Source organism: Equus caballus, chromosome 28 (assembly GCF_041296265.1).
Source record: "Equus caballus isolate H_3958 breed thoroughbred chromosome 28, TB-T2T, whole genome shotgun sequence".
In the NCBI taxonomy this organism is placed as follows: domain Eukaryota; kingdom Metazoa; phylum Chordata; class Mammalia; order Perissodactyla; family Equidae; genus Equus; species Equus caballus.
In genome coordinates this window covers 49,693,632-49,712,284 of record NC_091711.1, presented here as the reverse complement: position 1 = coordinate 49,712,284, position 18,653 = coordinate 49,693,632, and the positions used below count along the sequence as shown (strand labels likewise).

The following is an 18,653-nucleotide window of genomic DNA, read 5'->3' as shown; positions in this document are numbered from 1 at the left end:
TCCAACTAAAAATTGTGTTTCTGATCATTTGTTTATTTGTAATTGGGTTTGCCTCATAGAAACTTATGCTAATCCGTGCACAAAGGTTTCTGGGACACTTGCATTAGTTTGAGATGTAATATATCAATATGTGTCAATGATCACATGTGCCTCTTACATGACCAATCTATGACGTCAGCTTGTTCCAATGTTATATATCTTACCCACTGATTTCCTTTCCATTTGCCTGGTGAATCTTTATCTATTTGTTGCTTTTAACCTTATTGTTTCTTTGTAGAAATGCCCTTAGAAGGCAACACATATTTGATTATTGTAAAAACCAATTTTATATCTTTGCCTTTTAGCAGAGGAGACTAACCTGTTTACATTTATTGTCACCACTGATGCCGAATTTCTCTCACAAAAAGTACGTTCCATGCTGGTTTCTAGTTCTGCTCCTTTCATGATTCATTTTTTTTTCTTTCTGCTTTTTTCTCCCCAAATCCCCCCTGCACATAGTTGTATATCTTAGTTGCAGGTCCTTCTAGTTGTGGCACGTGGGACGCCACCTCAGCATGGCCTGAGTGGTGCCATGTCAGCACCCAGGATCCACACCCGTGAAACCCTGGGTCACCACAGTGGAGCACAGGAACTTAACCACTCGGCCATGAGGCCGGCCCCCGTGATTCATTTCTTTACTCTACACACCGGCACGGAGTTTCACTTGCTTTTTCTTCCACCATCATTTAGAAGTAATCATGTCCTTGTTTCTATTAGTGGTGGCCTTTATGTTAACCAAATGCGCTCTTAATGATTACGCTGTTTCTCTAATGACTTGTCATTATGGTTCCTTCTATTCCATGAAGAGACATTAATTGACTCTTCTCCTAGTCTGCAGCTGCCCCCAAGCCTTTGTTAATTTAACTGGAGGTTACAGAACAGTTCGTTATCGCACAACAATTATTTTCCACGATATGCAGAGTATATTAAATCACAGTGTGGATTCTGTTTTCAAGTTTGTGGCCACAGTCACAGGAATGATTCATCTCTCGCTCCATGTATTAAATTGGTATCAACAGTCACTATTTTTCTTCATATTTTTTATCTAGATTATGATAGTTTCCAACCTTGTGAAATTTCAGTTGTACGTTATTGTTTGTCAGTCGTGTTGTAGGTGCACCCCTTCACCCTTTGTGCCCACCCACACCCCCCCTTTCCCCTGGTAGCCACTAATCTGTTGTCTTTGTCCACATGTTTAACTTCCTCATATGAGTGGAGTCATACAGAGATTGTCTTTCTCTATCTGGCTTATTTCACTTAACATAATTCCCTCAAGGTCCATCCATGTTGTTGTGAATGGGATGATTTTATTCTTTTCTATGGCTGAGTAGTATTCCATTGTATAAATATACCATATCTTCTTTTTCCAGTCATCAGTTGATGGGCACTTAGGTTGCTTCCACATCTTGGGTATTGTAAATAATGTTGCAGTGGACATTGGGGTGCATGGGACTTTTGGAATTGCTGACTTCAAGTTCTTTGGATAGATACGCAGTAGTGGGATGGCTGGGTCATATGGTAGTTCTATTTTTAATTTTTTGAGGAATCTCCATACTGTTTTCCATAGTGGCTGCACCAGATTGCATTCCCACCAGCAGTATATGAGGGTTCCTTTTTCTCCACACCCTCTCCAACGTTGGTTACTTTTTGTTTTGGTTATTTTTGCCATTCTAATGGGTGTAAGGTGATATCTTAGTGTAGTTTTGATTTGCATTCCCCTGATGATCAGTGATGATGAACATCTTTTCATGTGCCTATTGGCCATCTGTAAATCTTCTTTGGAAAAATGTCTGTTCATGTCCCCTGCCCATTTTTTGATCAGGTTGTTTGACTTTTTGTTGTTGAGTTGTGTGAGCTCTTTATATATTATGGAGATTAACCATTTGTCAGATACATGATTTTCAAATATTTTTTCCTGATTGGTGGGTTGTTTCTTTGTTTTAATCCTGTTTTCCTTTGCCTTGTAGAAGCTCTTTAGTCTAATGAAGTCCCATTTGTTTATTCTTTCTATTGTTTCCTTTGTCTGAGAAGACATGGTATCTGAAAAGATCCTTTTAATACTGATGTCAAAGAGTGCACTGCCTATGTTTTCTTCTAGAAGCCTTATGGTTTCAGGTCTTATCTTTAAGTCTTTGATCCATCTTGAGTTTATTTTTGTGAATAGTGTAAAAGAATGGTCAATTTTCATTCTTTTCCATGTGGCTGTCCAGTTTTCCCAGCACCATTTGTTGAAGAGACTTTCATTTCTCCATTGTATGTCCTCAGCTCCTTTGTCGAAGATTAGCTGTCCATAGATGTGTGGTTTTATTTCTGTGCTTTCAATTCTGTTCCATTGATCTGTGTGCCTGTTTTTGTACTAGTACCATGCTGTTTTGATTACTATGGCTTTGTAGTATTCAACAGTCACTATTAGACTTCTTAATTACGACCTTTGCAATCATCAGCTCCTGAGTTTGATTTCTTTCTTGATTGGCTTGAATTTATCTTTTATGCAATTTTTCAGGAAAGGTATTTGGGTGGCATACTTTCTAAGTCTTTGCAAATTTAAACTGTCCTGTTTATTCCCTTTGTCAAAACAATACAACTAGAAATAAGACTGAGTTCATAAGTCAAATGACTTTTCCGTCAGATCCCTGGAGACAATCCTCCCTCACTTTCTGGTTCCAGGTGTCACTGAGCTCAGAGGGTGGCTCGTCCAAGCCCTTGAAGCTTCTGTGGATTCTTGTCCTTCTGTCTTTATTTTTCCCTCTGATATAAGCTGGATGACGAGACGCTTTTCTTTTATTCTTTCAACTTGAAGACATTGCCATGGGATGCGTAGGTCCAGGATGGTTTTGTTTTATTTTGCGGGGTTTTCTTCAGCTACAGAAAGTTTCTTTCCAACACTCTGTCTTCACCCTAATCTGATTATTCTTCCTTCTTGCCATTGGGTTCCCCTCAGGAGCGTCCACTTTCTTAGGTTAGACGTCTATCCTCTGGCCTCCATACCTACAACTTCTCTCTTTTTGGCTCCATTTCTAAGCTTTCTCTTATGAGTTCTCTCTTGGTTTGGAGATTGACCCACATCCCTGTGTTGGTTTCTGCAGTGACAGTTCTTTTCTTTGCAGCTTCTTATACACATCTCCATTCCACTCTAATATTTTGGGTATCTTCGTGTTCATCTCCCAGTTCACACAGCAAACCTTGGGATGTTTGCCTTCGCTCCTGGACGTTCTTTCCTTTTGGTTCCTTGCTCCTGGATCACAGAAGTCACAGCCTCCTGCACCTCTTTGATATCAACAAGCAGCGGGTCTCCTGAAGACTCATCTGTTTACCGTAGAGGACTATTTTCAGAGCCAACTCTGTCGTTCAATCTTGAGAAAGTCTACTTTTGGATGGATGGTGCATATATTTTTTCACAGGCTCATGTTTGAATTTCAGCTTTGATGCTTTTTTTATTCCCTTTTAAGCAGGCAGAAGCCAATCTCGGCCTGGAATGAGCCAACAGGCTCCGTGCTCTCAGCTCCCAGAGTGGGGGAAGCCCTGCCGCCTCCAGGCTGGCCCAGGAGGCCTGCGTGATGTGCAGAGACACCCAACAGGCTTCCAGCCAGCGGGAGGTGGCTCCCAGTGGGCTCTTTTCCCACTTGGGGGGCCATGTTTTCTGCCTAAGCTGGGGAGTTTCTGCTCTTTGGAGAAGGAGATCTGAGTGGATAACACAGGCCCGGTGTGCCCCGGCACTCCTGCTTCCTCCCGCCCCACATGAGTGCTCTTCCCGCTAACTCTGCCCCTTCCAGTGAGCTCACCCACCTCTTCTCCTCGCCACGCTGCTGGGAGTCGAACTCCTGGGTGGGCAGGTCTCCAGCTCTGCCTGCTGGTTCTCTGAACCCTGTAGGAGTCCCCAGGTCCTACGGCCAGGCCCAGGCACCAGGAGGAAGTCACAGGCTTGTTCTGCATTCTGGGAGGCCATCATCAGAGGCGAGGCTCAGGGGATAACACAGGGCATCTCAGGAAGGCTCCTCCCATTTGCCCTGGACGTGCTCCCGTGGGGATGTCACCAGACCCTCAGCCCACGTTCCTCTTTTTCTTTAAATCATGATGCTATTGCCAGTTGTTCTTATTTCCAAAAATTATCTTGAATGGGGAGCTGGGCAGAGGCTGTGCAGCACGCACAGTGAGTTTGCTGCACGTTAATCCAGAGCCACGGCCACATCTCTGCGGCTTGGCAGCAGGAGCCAGACTCTTCCTCTCTTCTCCAAATGTCGGAGAAGATTGTTTGCTCGTGGCACAGGTGGCCAAGGTCGCGGGGAGAGGAAGCTGCAGTCTCTCTCTCATCTGTGCCTCGTCTGTCACATGCCCATCTGTCCTATGGACAGCCGAGGCCGCAGGGAACATGACCCCACAGGCCAGATGCCACCAAAAGCCAACAAAACTGGGAGGCGCAGCATCACGACCAGGGGCCCTGGGGCTTTCCAGCTACACAGCCCCTGGGACCAGACGCACAAGAGGTTCCCCAGAAGGCGCCCAGGGTATGGCTTCATCCTGAGGCAGCCACTGGGAACGTGAGAACTCCAGAATATTCTGGAAGGTGCCACACAAGGAAAACAACAATCCTGTTACCTACACAGAGACTCCCACCACCTTAAGACCCTGTAAGGTCAGCCTGGGGACATCCTCACCCCGTCTACAGATGAGGAAACTGAGGCTCAGAGAGACTTTAGTCAGAGAGACTAAAGCGACTTCCACAAGGTCATCGAGCCAAGTGTGCGTGAGGACTGTCGCCCTTGTGGGACGATCCCATGCAGAAAGTGCAAGGACGGCAGCCCCAGAAGAGGGCTCGCACGCTGGGAGGCGCAGGGAGGTGCCCTCACGCATGGTGCCTGGTGAGGCTGATTGATGCTCTGGTTCAGGGGGGAGACACACGAGGGGACCCAGTGACAGAGCCGAGGCAGTGACGACGCTGGCGTAGACACCGTCCCAGCTCCTGCATCACTGGTATGTCTCAGGTTTAATGGGGAGGTGACATTTAAAGTAATTTGGACTGAGACACGGATCCCTCTATTTCATTTTTAAAGGCTGATCTTTAACAGACGTCTAAGCCAAATGCGGTATTTCATCCCCACTGCGGCACACAGGGGCTGTCCGGAAGGGGCCGGTCAGCAGCGCTGGGCCGGGAACAGCGGGTCACACCTGGGCACACCGGAAGGACAGAGCGCACAGACACAACAACGTGGGCACTGGTCCAGCGAGACCAGAGCCGGGGGTGAGGGGCACGGGCACACACCGTCTTACTTTTCACAGCACAGTGAAGAACCATCAAAGTTCCCTTTGTCCTTCATGAAAAAATAACTCACTAAGCAAGGTCATCTGAAGGTTATAAGGACGCATTAGACCAACAGGGAAAAAACACGCTTCCAAGCCCTCTGCCAGGACCTTGTGCCCAAGAAGTTCATGAGACCTGGAACAAAAAGTGGAACTCACCCAGACAGCTCTAACGGGAACTTGGGATCGCTTCAAACCTCATCTGTCCTTATCAGAGGCCCACTGCTGAGCAGACAACGCAAGAGGCTCGTGCTTGCAGGACCACAGGGCCATGCTCACATTCCAGGGGCCCCTTTCACTTCGGGTACTTCAAGAGCGCTCTCGGCATGTGGCATGGGTGCTGACAGGCCCTGGATGGCCCGCGGCTGCTTGCCTGCATCCCTGGCATGGTGGGCTGGCACGGCTGCTTGCTCTAGAACGGGTATCCCATTCCGCGAGGCTATTTTGTGAAGGTCCCTCGATGGGGCACCTCCCCTGTCTGAGGCAGAGCCCCAGCCTTCCTCAGATTGCTGAGATTTGGGACCATTTGAAATTCTCAGATCTCAGAGCTCCGCCCATCAGGTGGAGCTCATCCCAGCAGGGCGCCTGTCGGACACACACACCTGGGCTGTCTGAGGCAGGCCCAGCTGGGGCCGCTTGCGTCCCTGGAACCCGGATCTCATGGGGGTCTCCACCTGGGTCTCCACATGGCCCGAGGAGCGTGTGATACTAGTGTCCATTCATCCAGACAGTTACAAGGGGCACCGACACCCAGGGGTCTGGGGCAAGACTCAGAAGCAATTTTCCAGAATATCTGTGGGCTGCACTGTGAGCAGGATTTCTCTAGATGACATCCAGGCCAAGGGAGTGGGTTGCCCAGAAACCTCGCCCAGCACGCAGGAAAGATGTAGAGGCCTCACATGCAGGCACCGTGCGGGCGACAGCATCACGTGTCCCTCCCACGTCTTCCAGCGTTTGACTCCACTAGGGCACACGCATTACCCCATGACAGGCTCAGAGTCACTGTCATAACCAACGGCAAGTCAGAACCTGGGGAGAATGTGGCCCCCGCCGGAACGTAGGAACAAGACCAGGCCCTCCGCTGTGGACGGAGGATGGTTTTGACCAGAAGTGCCCCTCCCTGCCCTGCCTTGCCCTGACTGTGGGACACACACGGGCATCTGGCCAGCGCCCTCCTGAGGTCAGCATTTCATTCATGTATTCAGCAAACACTTCTGAGTTGTCCTAAGCAATGACCATCTTTGCAGGCCCAACAGGCACCAAAAAACAGCCCCTCCTGGGATTCTGGAGGAGGCCCGTTGGCTCCCTGACATCTGAGAGCTGTAGGTGCTTCGTCCCGGCATCCCCAGTATCAACATGCAGCCAAAAAGGGATGCAGGGGCAGAGAAACAGAGGTGGGAAGGGAGGGGATCCCGCAACACTGAGGTGCTGGTCATGTGATCCAGCTGCCCTACAGGGACGAGGGGAAGGCCTCCCAGGATACGGCCAAGGAACCAAAGTTCAGCTTCCCAGGCCTCACGCTGACCATGATCCTGACCCTGACCCTGACCCGGTCCTCTTGGCAGGCTGCTGGTCATCTCTGGCAGCAAGAACACCCCAACCCCATGGTGGTGGGCTTGCCCCCTACCCGCTGGATTTCTCCACTGGGCACACATCCTCCCATTGAACTATTCACCATTTATGTATTTAAAACCATTCGAAGAACAACTGCTTTCAGGAAAATTGAGACTAATGCTGCACAATTACTGTAAATAGCTACCAGCGTGGAACGTCTCCCATTACGAAATTGGCCAGAAGCGCCGACGGAAATAACGTGGGCTTGGTGAAACCAATTTTTTTGTTTTGGGGCTCATTGCTGCTGAGAAAATGAAGAATGTCACTGCTCACAACACGAGCGGGTGCCGTGCGGGCCGTGTGCGTTTCTGTTTACACACAGAATCTGTTAAAACGTCCACTATTATTGTGGTGATGAATAGCAGCCATTCAAGAGAACACGGGATGGATTGTTGACGGCGATCAGAGTAATGGCTTGGTGCTTCTCATTGTTTGTGCAGAAGAAAGGAGCAGTTCTGTGCACGGACAGTGACTTCTGGGTGAGTCCCCGCCATCCACTCCGTCTCTCGAGACACTATAATCCAGAATCCCCTGCACCAAAGCCTCTGGCCCTTGGGAAGATGTCGTATCATGGAGGATCCAGATGACTGCCAGGCGCTCCTCGGAGGGCAGACGGGAGGGTCCGGCTCAGGCTGGGGCCACCCCGTCTCTCTCTCCTTTCTCCTCCCTCCTGCTCCTCGCACTTCTCCTCTCACTCGTCCTGCTGCTGCACCTCATCCTGACCTCAGGGGCCCTTCTCCTCTGGCCACCCAGGCCACACCCTGTGCACCGTCCAGGCTCCACAGGACCCACTGTAAACACCATCCCAGCAAATTCCCGATAACGGACAGCCTCTGAGCCCTGCCCGAGTGGCCGCTCAGCCGTAGACCTCACAGCACAGCCGGCTCCTCCTCTGTCTCCCTCATCCTTCCAAGTGGCCGGGGTGGCCCGGTAGCACAGACACACAGCGCAGAGCCCGGCACCGAGATGAGGAGGAATGACTCACATCAAGGACTCTCCCTGGGAAGAGCAGGCCGAGCCCCCGCACAGTGGCTGGGGCCGAGTCTCCCACTGGTCTGCGCCAGCCGGAACTCTCAGTAGAGGACAGGAAGTTCCGATCTTATCCTAAGGGGCCACTTTCCGCAGCCTCCTAGCAGTGATTCCAGCTGGCCTTGGCCGCAGGAGGGGAGAGCCCTGAGGGGGTGCCAGAAGCACAGTCCTCATGGGTTCAGGATAGAAGGGGTTCAGCTTCGTGCTCCCGCACATGAGATTTGAACAGAAAATCCAGGTGAAAATCCTGATTGTCCAAGAGAGGCAAATCATTGCTCTCTCCTTATGCGGAGACGTATAACTCGGAGACACAAGTGTCACGAATGTCCACCAATTCCCTCCTGGGGGGACCCACTGCGTCTAAGGCAAGAGGTTCTTACATGGTGCAAACTGGATTTGGGATTATCCGACAGCACCCCGTGTCCTTTCTTGAGTTCTGATGACTTCCCTGGAGCCCAGCCTTGCTCTCTGCACCTCGTCTTCAGCCTCTGCAATCTGCTGGCCCGGCTGGTGCAGACGAGGAGGACGGCACCATCGTGTCGGGAGCTGTGGACCCCTGGAGGCCCATTTCCCAGGGGCTAAGCTTCCCTCACTTGCATCCCTGGTCCCCGGTCAGGGGGGTTGGGTGAGGTGAGGTGTGACACAGCCGATCTGCTTGTCAGGTGCCGGGATCAACACAGAACCCCATTCGCCCTCTGTCACCATCTCTCTGTTCCAGGGGTGTTCCCAGGAGGCAGTGTGCCATCCGGACCGGGGGACCATCTCAGAAAACGCCCAGGGTGCATCCCTGTGTGTGTTTCTCTGAAACAGGAGAAGCAGGGAGCAGAGGCCAGCCCATGGCCATGTTCACAGGAGGAAGCCTTTTCTGCTGAGATGGGCGCTTTGGGGCGCCGATGAGCCCCAGCCCTCCCCAGCTGCACCAGGAGGGGGATACGGCACATGGGCAGCCCCTGGAGGCTGGGCGGGCCAAGAAGGCCCTCAGCGCACAGGGCAGGTGGGGGTTCTGGTGGGGGCCCAGGAGGACAATGGAAACCCCAGCTATCCTCAGGGACAGTCATCACCCTCCTCCAAAGGAGACACGGAAAGACCCGCCAGAAGGCGGCTGATGGTGACCTCTGGTCGATAAAGTCCCAGGCCAACACCCTGGGGGTTCGGAATCATTTTCCTTTTATTGGTTTTCAGATTGAGAAGCACAATGGCCGCTGAGACTGGGCTCTCTAATAAACGCTTCTAATCACTGGGATGGCTCATTCAAGAGCGGAGACCAACTGAATGCCTCCCGGAGGCCTGGCCCTCCTGGTCAGTGCTGGGCTGACCCTGTCTGCCGGAGCTCCTGGTCGGAGCTGGGGGCTAACTCTATCTGCAGGAGCTCCTGGCAGGTGCCGGGGGCTGACTCTGTCTGCAGTAGCTCCTGGTCAGAGCTGGGGGCTGACCCTGTCTGCGGAGCTCCTGGTCAGAGCTGGGGGCTGACCCTGTCTGCAGGAGCTCCTGGCAGGTGCTGGGGGCTGACCCTGTCTGCAGAAGGTCCTGGCTGGAGTTGGGGGCTGACCCTGTCTGCAGGAGCTCCATGGACCCCTGAGGACCTGGGCTCAGGAAATGGACTAAACGTGTGTCCCTTCAGGCTCAGAACAGTGCTCAGGGGCTAGGGTGGCCTGGGCTAGGCAAAGAGGAGTGCTCAGAACATGCTGGCTGGTGCGATGGATGGCCGGCCTGAGGGTGGACGGGAGAGAAGGCCTCCAGCTGTGACGAGAGCGAGGCCGGTCAAGGAGAAGTGACAAACTGCACCCCGTGTTCCCCAAAGTCCGGGGGCTTGCGGGTGAAGGAGCCTTTTGCCACCTTGGGCAGGGAGGGGCGACGTTCCCAGCAAAAGACCAATGGGGAGGACTCCCCTTGGGGATGGAAACTGGGGGTGCATGTGACCCTAGGCCGTGCATAGGCCCAATGCCATCAGCATCGGAAAGGCTGCGGGAATTTCTGGGTGTCCCTGGGCCTAGGAGGGGAGCCCCACAGCCCGGGCTGTGCTCTGTTGGTGGAAGTAAACTTCCGGCCTCCCGGGGGGGATTCAGATGGGGGCAAACACAGGGTGCACAGTAGGGCCCGCACACGTCAGCTACACCACATCCTCCCCTTGTCACTCACGTGGGTGGGGTCAGCTGCCAGGGGGAGGACTATACCTCACCTCCCTCCATGAACACGGCCACCACTGTTCCCACTTGCGGGCCTCCAAACTGCCCCACATGACACTGGGTGCTCCACCACGCTGGCCTCCCTGTGTCCTCAGTGAGCCCCGGCTCCCTCTGACCTCTGATGGCAGCTGCCGAGAGGTTCAGGGCTGGCTGAGTGAAGGCCGGGAAGCAGCCACGGGCATCCACGGGAGGAACAGGCCGGGAAGCCTGAATCCATCCTGGCACCCGCCTCTCCCCACCCTCCCTGCACCACGCTGTCTGTCACCCCGTCCCCTCATGTACACTGCAGACCCAGGGGTCCCTCGGTTCCTGCTGAGGCCAGGGTGTCTCACCTGCAGCCCTGCCCAGGCAGAGTGATCTCAACTCCACGGCCAGAGCTGGCCTCACACAGGCAAAGCTCACTCTGTCACTCCCCAAGTCACTCCAGGGCCTCCAGTGTGCTCAGGACGGATTCCAGCATCTTCCATACAGCCCCCGGGCCCTGCCTCACTCACTCTGGTGACGCCCTGGATCCCGGAGCTTGTAAGAAGCCAGGGCCTCTCAGGAGCTGCCCCTAGGATAGGGCCCATGTGGACACGCTCTCCCGACTATCTCCCGGGCAATTCGGCTCAGCCGTCCCTCCCTGGGAAGCTGTGCCCGATGACCATGCGAGGCTCCAGGAGGCAGGGCTGGCGAGCTCCCCAACGGCAACTGCAGTGACCCGCAGGTAACAGGGGCTTAATTAGTATGCAGGGAAGGAATCCACGTGGAAGGAACGTTGGATCAGGCTCAAAGCTCTGGAAATTTCCACAGAGTATCCTAGGATGATTTTCCCTTTCTGTTTTCCCGGGAACTCATCAGGGTATTTTCACTCCCAGATTTCCTATGTATTTGGAATTTATCCACAACCTTTCTGGAAGCATCCTCTCCTTGCCCCCTCCCTTGGAGAAGACTCTCCGTGGAGATCCTGCAGCGGGCCTTGCTGAGGGGCCCCCCACGGCGGTCCACGGCTCTCTCCAACCTCACCTTCCTGGAACTGTCCTCATCCCAGACGCCCCTCATCTGCCTGGAGCCCCTGGTCCGAGCTTCCTGAGGATGAGGGCACAGAGCCAAGAGTGGGGGCACACCTGTGCGAGAGCATGTTGTCCCTCTGCCCTGAAGGTGTGGTTCCCACAGTTCCGGAGTTCCCGCCCAGCCCTCTCCCTTCACCCCGATGGCCTGTCCCGCTGGCATGGGATTCCAGTGGACGGTCACACCCTGGGCGCCGGCGCTGCTGTTTTCTGGCTTTAGCGATGCGGCTGAGCTGTCAGAGGCACTCTGAGGTCTGAGTCTTTGTATGTGACCTATTTTTTTTCCCTCTGAGTTTTTAGAATTTTTTTTTCATCTCCCACAGCCTGAAATTTCATGCTGCTCCACCTGAGGATGGGCTTTCTTCCTTCATTTCCGGCCCCAGGTGAGCACTTTCACGGGGAGTCCACGTCGCTGAGTTCTGAGAATTTTTTTAGGAAATATCCCTTTGATAATTTCTCCTTCACTTATCTCTATTTTTGGATCTTGTATTCTTCAGGCCTCTGGAATTGATCGTCTATTTTTCCCTTTCCTATTTCCTACTTTTGAAAAAAATTCTACTCTCTGGCTTTCTGAGATTTCCTTAACTTTATGCCCCAAACACCCTACTGGATTTTTAACAAATTCTGTTACACACACAGACGTAATTTCCAAAAGCGTTTTGTCTTCCTAATGCTCATTTAATTTCAGTTAGCTACTGCTGTGTAACAAGCGGTGCCCATGAAGGTCTCTCTGTTCACAAACCTGGGACTCAGGGGCATAGGGTGACAGCTCGGCCTTGCTTCCTGGGACACCTGGGCCTGGCTTGATGACGTGGTCAGCGGGGGCCAGGACAGCAGAGGGCTGGCCAGCACCTCTCCCTCCTCCGGGAGCCCAGGGTTCTCCTGTGCTCTTCGGCACAGTGGCCTCGGGGCCATTAGACCTCTTACATGGGCCCAGGGGTCTGGGGCCAGTATTCCAGAGCTTCCTGGAAGTCCCCAAAGGTCCCCACTGCACCATTCTACTCATCAAGCAAGTGACGAGGGCTGGATGTGAGTGGAGGGGAGCTGGATGCCCCCTCCCAGGAGAAGGGGCAGAGCACGTGTGTCCACCTCAGCTGCCCACCTTTCTGGGTCCTGGCACAGACTCTCACGTCCCCGTGTTGCGTGCTGGCTTCATTGTGCTTGTGTGTCTGTCGGCTGTTTGTGCTGCCTTCTCTTCTGCCCCTGCTGGTGCCCCCGTCCCTCCAAGGTCCCAGATCCTTTTCCCTCCACTTGGTTCCTGCCTCCCTCCCTGGTGACCCCCCGCCTTCCACCCATGTGGAGAGTGTGGCGTTTGAGAGCCGACGGGTAGATAGTGGGCTTCACAGAAGCCTCCGGACCGCAACGCACAGCACCCAGGTTTCTGCTTCTGGCTTGGTAAGTTAGTGGGTAAGTCAGATAGGGTCCCCCCAAATTCATGTCCATGATCCAGAACCTCGCAATGTGACCTTATTTAGAAATTGGGGCTTTTAAGAGGTAATTAGCCAAGGATCTCAAGAAGAAATTATCTGTGATTTATCCCCAAATGCAATGACTGGTGTCTTTATAAGAGGAGCAGAGGAAGGTTTGGCATGCACAGGGTAGATGGCCATGTGATGGCAGAGACTGGAGTGATGTGACCACAAGCCCGGGAGCCCCAGGAGCTGGGAGAGGCAGGAAGATCCCTCTCCTGGAGACTCTGGAGGGAGCGCGGCCCTGCCCACACCTTGATTTCAGATTTCTGGCTCTGGAACTGTGAGAGAACGAATTTCTGTTGCTGAAGCCACCAGGTGTGTGGTCGCTTGTCACCGCAGCCACAGAAAACTCGTGCAGTCAGTTTCCCCAGAAAGAAGCCCCAGCGTCCCGACCGAGGCCTCCAGGAACTGAGGGTTCTCCCATCTCAGGACTTCAGTTTCCACTCAATCTCCTGGTTTTCAGGACGTTCCCTCCACCCATGGTGTTGGCATTATGGGGTCCAGAGTCCATCGAGTGTGCTTTCCCTCTGGCATGAGCCTCCAGTGGGTCCGGTCTCTTGTAGGGCAGAGGCTGCCCGGCCCAGCGGCAGGGTGGGGAGGATCTGGGATCTCCTGCAGCCTTCTCACCGGCCCCGCTGTTCCAGCCCAGCCCCACTCCACACACAGAGGTACCTGCCATCCCGACCCCTGGGCATCAGGGACGGAGGGCAGAATCAGCTGCTCTCGGGATTCTGCTCTTCCAGGGTCTGCTAAGTGCACCCGCTTCCACCCTTCAAGATTGCGTGGCTGTCATCTCCTCTCCTGTTTATCGTGTGTGTGGATTTGTGTCATTTCCCCTTTCTGTGTCCTGTCACTTTGTAAGAGTTTCCAGATGGCAGAAGTGGGCAACACGTGTGTTCCATCATTTTTGACTATGATCTTGGTGCAAGCACTTGCTAAGTTTCCCACGGACTTCCCCTTTGAGAACAAGCACCAATGTGAGGGCCCAGTGTGTGGAGCTTGGTGTGTGGGGCCCCACATGCTCCTCCTTCTCCTCGTCCAGCCCTGGGCGACTGCCCGGCTTGGGGGAGTGCTCCCTGAACCCTGGCTGACTGTGGATGTCTGGAGCCATGCGGTGGGCATGTTTCTGGAGCAGAAGGCCCCGGCCCCTCTTTCTCAAGGATCCTCAGTGGGGGCCACACCTGACACACGAGGCCCTTGGGTGATACATTTGGAATCCAAGAATGAAGAGCCGCCCTGGGTGAAGCTGGCTTTCTGCAAAAGGGTCTTCCCAGGATTGCCCCCCTCCTGAACCCTTGAGCTCGCAGGAAGTTGAAGGGCAGGAGTTCCTGGCTCGAACGGGCACTAAGCCTGCATGGGTGGCCTGGACAAGACCAGCCGTCCATTCGGTCAGTGGGAATGTGCAGCCAGAAGGGGCTGGGGACCCTCCCTACCAGGCTGGCTCTTAAATTCCAGACCAGGGCTATAGTGGATGACGCTCAGCATTTCAGGAGACGTTAACAAAGAGCACGCAACAAGAATCAAGGACACGAAACCCACCAGGGGCCTTCCCGTCATGTGGCTCTGTCTGCAGGGAGCGCTAACCTCCAGAACCAGCTGGCAGGCTGCAGGCAGGGCTGCCTGGCCAAGTCAGCAGCTCGTTTACGGCCAGATGCAAGAAGCAAGAGGCGCTGACCAGCAGGTTGCTGGCTGGGCCGTTGGGTACCAAGCAGACCAGGGCGCCCCTTCCTCACGTCTAACGGAGACCCCCGGGGAGCCATCCACATCTCGCCTCGGTGCACTCCTGGGACGCCTGGGCCGAGGCAGAATTTGGACGTCAAGGCGCAAACGTGATCAGAGGCAGCTGCTGCTTGGGCGTCTTCCTGGCATCTCCCCACACTCGGGAAAGTGTGCTCTGGCGGAATGAGCTCCATGAGATCCAAGTTCCTGAACAGAACTGTACAGATACCCCACCAAGTGCTCCTCGCGCCCCACAACGGGGTGTTTGCGCATACAGAATCCAAACGTGGTCCTTAATTGCAATTTGAAAAATGGATTTCAACCGGGCTGTTTTATTCTGATTTAGGAGATGGTACAGCAGCTTGCCATCGAGCATCTTGCAATATATAACATTACAAACTGTGGCCAAGGGAGCACTGATCAGAACATTGTGGAACACCACTAACACGTGTGGTCTGCGGCCCTGGCAGGCTAACATCTGCGGAGACAAGCAGCAGTCGGCAGGAGGACGCTCTGCTCGCTGCGTGGGTCTTGACTCCCCACTTCCGACCCCCAGCCTTTTCCCTCTTCTTCCGTCTGCTCAGGAGCATCGCGGCGAGGGGCAGAGCCGGGCAGGGCTGAGGGACAGGAGGCTGCAGGGCTGACCGCCAGCTTCCAGCCTGGCTCCAGGGAGCAGGACCCACGTGGGGGTGCTGCTCCTGGCTTTGGGGAGATCCTGTGATGTCCACTCGGGTCACCTTGCCCAGTGCAGACCAACATCCACAGAGCAGGACAGAGTGAGAAGGCAGCGCCTGGAAGGCCACCACAGCTGCCAGGTCCTCCCCTGCATCCCCCTCAGGACAGTGGGCTCCCAGCCTGGCTCTGCTGCCTACAAACACGACCGCACCTCACGCTGTGACAGTGGGCGTGCGTGGTCACCCCACGACACGGATGCACTCAAATATTCTCCTTCTCTCACTTCCTCCTCCTTCTAAATGCTGGTCATGATCCATGACATTAATTTCATGATGTGCTAATGGGGTGACGACCTGCACTTTGAAAAGCAGTGATCTAGGAAATGCAAACATCAGCACATGGCTGGGGTCTGGATTCAGTTAATCAGCTCATCGGTGGATCCATGCATTCCTGCAGGCCCGGGGCGAGTGAGGAGTGGACCATAAGGCCCAGAGTCTGCCCTCCAGCAGCTGACAGCTTGTGGGAATGGCCGCAGCCCATGGGAGAAGGGGTGGGGCATGACAAGGTGGGGTCGGGGTGTCTGCCATCTCCAGCTGTGGCTGTGGCTGCAGAGGGCCTGGGCTGAGAACAGGCAGCTGGGATGGAATTGGCAGTCATGGGGCCCACCGATCATCAGGTAACTTAAAGTCCACCTCACAGAAAACCAATTTACGGTAATACGTGAAACCCCACAGCGCTAACTGACCATCCAGAAGAGAATCACGATACAATCCTGGAAGAGGGATTACAGGTTCCAATTATGTGGTGTTTGGGTCCAGAGCTCTGCTAACATTGTAAGGAAGCTGTGAAAGCAGGTCACCCCAGGCCAGGGTTCTGTTAGAGCCAGAGGCCCATATCCAGATGCTTGACAAGATAACGGAGCCCACTGGGTCCCCTGGCATCATCACACAGCCACTCAATGGGGTCTGCCAAGGCCCATCTCCTGGTGGAAATAGGACACCACAGCCAGCAGGTAGGAGGGAGGTGGCCGAGCCCCCTGCAATGCTCCGCCCTGAAGGGAGGGCCGTGCCTCCACGTGCTCACACTGTCCCCTGCAGGGGAGCCGAGGACCCTGAGAGGGAGCCTGCCTCCCTGATGTGCCCTGGTGCTGCAGGCTTCCTTCCTGCACCTGGACCGCGGGCTTCTCCTGCTGCCCCCGGCCCAGCAGACACGCTGCCTGCACACCTGCCACAGCAGCAGGCGCCCTCTGGGGCGGGTGGGTCAGAGAATCTGCCTTCTGAGCTGGAAGAGGCGTGGGGCTCATGCAAACCCAGGGCCAGCTTCTGAGGTGGGTAGACCCAGCAGATTGAAACCTGCCCCAACAGCATCCTGACCACTGGGCCGTCGGCAGTCGCTCAACTTCTCTGAGCTATAATTTTCACGGCTACAAAGCATGATGACTGTGAGCCCCCAGGCCTGTGGGGCCGAACCAGAGCAGCGACTGCCCCAGTCTCAGCACAGTTCTCTGAGTGAGACAAGGAACCGAAGAGCGCCCGCAGAGAGAGGGGGGCCGAGCCTGCTGAAGGGGCTGCGGGCCAGGGTGCTCGGTGCCCCTGCTCCATGCAGCTGTCCCCACAGATCCTCCGAGGGGCCGGGGGCAGAGCACAGGGAGCTGGGAAGGGCTCGGGGCCTTGATGAGACGAGAAGCCCCATTCGCCTGTGAGAACACTGACGGGAGCTGCCACACGTGGGGCCTTGAGTGCCGCCTGACCCAGCCACACCCCGGGGCGCATGGCCACCTTGGCAGACTGGTACCTGGGGCTGCAGGGTTGTCCCTCTGTAGGGACAGAGGCCTCCCAGGCACTCGGCCTATCATCGCCTGTCTGGACTGACTCCTAGGAGTGGAACCTTCCCCCAGCTTGAAAACAGGACGCATCTGCAAAGGGATACCACAGTGGGCAGGTGGCCTGGGGCCTGCCCTCCAGGCCTCACCTCCTCTGGGTACTCATTCGAAAGCCTCCGGCACACAGGGCTGCCTGGGTCCTGCTGGGCATCCACACCCTGACCCTCGGGTCCCAGGATCCAGGGATGGTGGCCTCAGCCGCCCAGGGGTCTGCTTGTCCCCAGGTCTCCTTCTTTCCAGAACGGCACACAGATGTGACCTAGAAAGGTCAGCACCTCCTCTCAGACGCTCGTGGAGGTGGCAGCCACACCTCAGAAGCCCGCCAGGCCCCTTGGAGCAGCAAGGCAGGTGGTGGGTAAGGAGCTGGGAGATCCCAGCCCACTTCGCAGGTGTGAGGGCAGGACCACTGGCTGCTGTCTCGAATGCGGGTAAACAACCACAGCAAACTGCTCAGACAAGCACATGGTGCAGGTCCAGGACTGGGCTGCCCAGGATGGCTCACCCCAGCCCAGCCGTCAACACTCTGCACCGACAGACAGCGAGCTCGGGGCGGGCACTCCCAGGCCAGGCCCAGGACTTAGAAGGAGAAGCTGCCGTCAAGGCTGAATTGCCCAAATTCCCACAGGCACAAGAGGCCTCCGAGAAATCCGACGCGCAGCGTCCAGCCTGCTTCACGGCTTTACAGCCTCACCCTCATCATTGCCCCGAGAGGCCACATGCTCAAACCCCAAGCGCCTGCCACCTGGTGGGACCAAACCATCTCAGGCTCTCCTTGGAGCAGCGACATCAGATTGGCCTCTTGAAAAAAACGGCTGGAACAGCCCCTCTGAGCTCTCATGCGGAGGCTGCTAAGGCAGGAGCAGGGGGACCACGGGTAGATTTCCCTCTGGTCCCGAGGGGCCACGGCCCCACCTCTCTGCGTAATTCCTGGAGGAGACTCACACGCCAGCAGGAGGTGGAGGCCACCGCCGGGCAGGCCTCAGCCTGTGGAGCAGCCGGCGTCCCCCTGGTGGACATGCGAGCAGCAGGGCGGCGCCAGCTCCCTAGGTGGCACCATCGCAGAGAGTGCCCTGACGAACTGACCTTCAGTAAAGGGTCTCAGAGGTCGGCCCCAGAGCCCCTTCGCCCCTCTGCCTCTGGCCTGTGGGCGAGCAGCGTGGCACCAGGTCGGGCTCAGCTCCTAGAACCAGTGTCCACAGTGTGCCCCCTCGGTGGGATCTGGGAGGGACTGACGTGCCCAGGGGCTTTTGAGGTCTCTGCTCTCAACAGCCACGTGGTGCCTGGGGCAGGAGGAGACCCCCACCACCTCCCACCCAGTCTTCCTCTCTAAAGGCCCCTTCGCCCCACGGGAGGTTTCTGAGGCTCCTCTGCGGAGCCTCTACCCTTTCTCTAGCCTGGAGTTGGGAGCACAGCCACCCCAGAAACAAGACGTTGTTCACCAAGGATCCTCCACGGCTGGATGGTAACTTACGGGCTGACAAGCCTTGAGGGCGGTTCTGTCCAGCCGCTCAGCCTGCAGGCAACCTCAGTGACCATCCGATTGGGCGGGGACAGCCCAGGGACCCACCATCAGAGGATTCGGTCCCAGAGGGTGGAGAGGAGGATGGGGAGGAGGCAAGGACTGGTGGCTTCTCCACAGGAGGAAGCCAGCGACTGGCTCCTGGCCATCCCCATCTTCGCTGCGGGTCCA

General features: G+C 55.3%; 1 protein-coding gene across 2 annotated transcripts in view; it reads right to left on the bottom strand.

Moving 5' to 3' along the window:
* Positions 1-18,653, bottom strand: part of TAFA5 (TAFA chemokine like family member 5) — a 249,377-nt gene that overhangs the window by 23,715 nt on the left and 207,009 nt on the right. The window lies entirely within an intron of this gene.